Below are 3,320 nucleotides of genomic sequence, written 5' to 3' on the forward strand. Positions count from 1 at the left end.
CTCCTGGGTTCAGGCAATTCTCCTGCCTCAGCCTCCTGAGTAGCTGGGATTACAGGCATGCACCACCATGCCCAGCTAATTTTTGTATTTTTAGTAGAGACGGGGTTTCATCATGTTGACCAGGATGGCCTCGATCTCTTGACCTCGTGATCCACCCGCCTCGGCCTCCCAAAGTGCTGGGATTACAGGCTTGAGCCACTGCGCCCGGCTATTTTTTCTTTCATTCTTTCTTTTTTTTGAGACAGGGTCTCACTCTGTCACCCAGGCTGGAGTGCAGTGGCACGATCATGGCTCACTTCAACCTTGACCTTCTGGGCTCAGGTGATCCTCTCACCACAGCCTCCCAAGTAGTGCATGCCACCACATCTGGCTAATTTTTTGTAGAGACGGTTTCTCACTATGTTGCCCAGGCTGGTCTTGAACTCCTGGGCTCAAGTGATTTGCCCTCCTTGGTCTCCCAGGTGTGAGCTACTGCAGCTGGCCCTTTTATTTCTTTATATATATAGTTAAAAAATATTCTATATTTGTCTTTTTTTTTTTTTTTTTAAGTCCTGAAGTGATTTTGTACTGCACTTTGCTATTTTTTTTCTTGGACGGTCAATCATGATGGCTCTTTCCTTAGGTGTTTTGTAAGGATTTAGCAGGCTTTTGACTATAGGCATATTCTGAAGTAAATAGTTCTGAGAGGGTTTTTTGGTTCAGCTATGGGTGCTACCAATCTAGGATCACTTTAAATTCGTTTCTATGCTTGAGGTTAGTTAGCTGGACTCTATTGTATGACTGCAATATTGGGTTCTGAATGTTAAGAGGAGACTCTCCTATGGAGCTTAGATCAAAGAGACTTGTGATTTTTTCCCCTTCACCAGCAGGTGTATTTTTTCCAGCCTATTATCTAACTGAGATTGTTCTCCTTCAAGGGTTTGATTTTTTTTTCAAGGGGCTCAATTCCACCTCTCTACATTTGGTATCATCAAGGCCTTAGAATCTTCTGTCCCTCTGCAGCTTTAAACCACTCTTGATACTAACACCAGAAGGTGCTCCCAGGATCTCTGTAGCCTCAGTTTCTACTTTTTCTGTTTTTTAGCTCCCACTTGATTTTTCGCTCCTGGGGATTTTCTTTTCTTTCTTGAGGACTCAACTATGCATTTTAAAAGAAACTGGTAATACTTTGTTTAGCAGTTATAGTAATTCAGTATCAGCAGGTTTTTCAGATATTGACTCCACTATGTTACTTGAAATAGAAGATTTCTATTTCTGACACATAGCTTCCAAACCATTCAATAAAGTATAGATTATTGGGTCCCAGAAGGGACTCACTCCTGGCTTCTTCAAAATTGGTCACTTGGGACAAAAGTTTCTTCTGTCTCTCAGGAGGGGCGGTGGTATTGACACTTGTCCTTAAAAGGAAGAACCACAGTCATCACTGCTCTCACATCTGCCAAGCAAGTAGAGTAGTTCAAGCAGGAAGGGAATGTTCGACTGTGTCAAGTGCTACAACAAGGTCAAGTAAGATCAAGACTGAAAATTGACAGTGGGATTTCACAATTAGGATGTCTTTGCCAGAGTAATCCCCGTGGAATTGGGAGGATGGTCTTTGGTCCAGGCAATTCCTGTTTTTCTCAGGAAGAGTGACTTCTTGTTCATCAGTATGTGGTTGTTTATTTTATGCTCTCTTATTTTAATACTGTTCAGCTTCCAACCTTGCCTTAGATAGATTAGCTGTATCTGTCACAGAAACTGGATTCAGTCATAGAATGTAGGACCTATCCTGTATGTACTTATCTTTAAAGCTTTTGTGTATATCTCAGGTGAGGTCAACAGAAGGAAGAACTGAATAGGTAAGAGCTGAGCTGGGGTATAAAAGTAAAAGAAAGAATATATGAGGTATTATCAGTTTTAATGTGAAGCCTCTATTATATGGAATTTTTAAAAATTATGAAAAATTTCAATCATATAAAAGTAGAGGGAATAGTGCATTGAGAGAATACTGCATAACCCAAATTTAATAATTTTTGTACATTTGTCATGTTTATCTTTCTTTTGCTGAAATACTTGAAAGGAATCCTGACATCATTTATGTACATATCTTTATACAATATGAACATTTTCACATGTAGTCAAAATGCTGTTGTCACACCTAATATAAAACTGATTCTTTACTACTATACATAGACTGTGGAGGCTTTTCATTTTAAAGTTCTTTGAACGTGCTGAGATTGTTTCTCTTTTTCTGTCTTTATACTTGTCATACTGTCTGTCTAGGAGACTCTAGTCTGTGACCTCCACATGGCGGCCTTAGTGCCAGTGTTATTTCCTCGGTAAAGGCTTTGCTGATGACTGAAACTAAAGTAGTGTCCATTTTCCCACCCTGTTGGCCACTGCCTCCTCGCCATTTCATTGCCTGTATACTTGCTTAATGTATGTCTCCTCCCCGTAGACTGTAAGCATCATGAGAGTAGGGACCTGGTCTGTCATGGTTACTGCTCTATGCCTAGGGCCTGAAGCAAGCCTAGCATATAGTAAGGAAGCAAAGGTTTAGAACAAGTCAGCTACTAGATTAATGAAGATTCTAAAATTTGCTTAATGTTTTATAACCATTATCTCTTCCTACAACTGATTTCTATTCCAGAGCTTTTCTTTTCTCAAGAGCTTTAACCAACAGCTGTGTTTGCAAAAAGTGCTGGGCTGTTGTCCCTTTCAGGACATTTAATCTTTTAAATCCTCAAAATATTTTGTAAAATATAAGTGAGTAAAGTCACTGCTGACCTGTTAAGAGGCAGTGTTTTTACTGACATAACTCTCATTTGAGATCACTTTATTTGAACTTGCAGCTAATAAATCTGTTTTGGCTCATATGAGACAGGATGGAATGATCTTGTAGTCCACATGGCCTTTAATTGATTATTTGAACTTCATTTATTTCGTGCGTCATTTGTATTCCATGTTAGGGGATATGTTAAAATTGTTACATTCTTAGGAATTGGCTTTAGCATGAGAAAAAATGTAATTCAGTAAAACAGGTATAATCTATAATTAGACTTGGATTCTTTTGAAAAACATAATTTTAGACCTATAAAAGAGATTAGAGAATGGTACAAAGAATTACTCTGTATTCTTTTTTTTTTTGAGACAGAGTTTTGTTCTGTCGCCTGATGCCAGGCTGGAGTACAGTGGCACAATCTTGGCTCACTGCAACCTCCACCTCCCGGGTTCAAGCAATTCTCCTGCCTCAGCCTCCTGAGTAGCTGGGACTACAGGTGCACGCCACCATGCCCAGCTAATTTTTGTATTTTTAGTAGAGATGGGGTTTCACCATGTTG

The 3,320-nt window shown here is 39.5% G+C and overlaps 1 protein-coding gene across 1 annotated transcript in view; it reads left to right on the forward strand.

The window, feature by feature from the left end:
* DIS3L2 (DIS3 like 3'-5' exoribonuclease 2) overlaps window positions 1-3,320 on the forward strand; it is a 386,191-nt gene that overhangs the window by 30,985 nt on the left and 351,886 nt on the right. The window lies entirely within an intron of this gene.

Source organism: Cebus imitator, unplaced genomic scaffold (genome assembly GCF_001604975.1).
Source record: "Cebus imitator isolate Cc_AM_T3 unplaced genomic scaffold, Cebus_imitator-1.0 Scaffold592, whole genome shotgun sequence".
Classification (NCBI taxonomy): Eukaryota; Metazoa; Chordata; class Mammalia; order Primates; family Cebidae; genus Cebus; species Cebus imitator.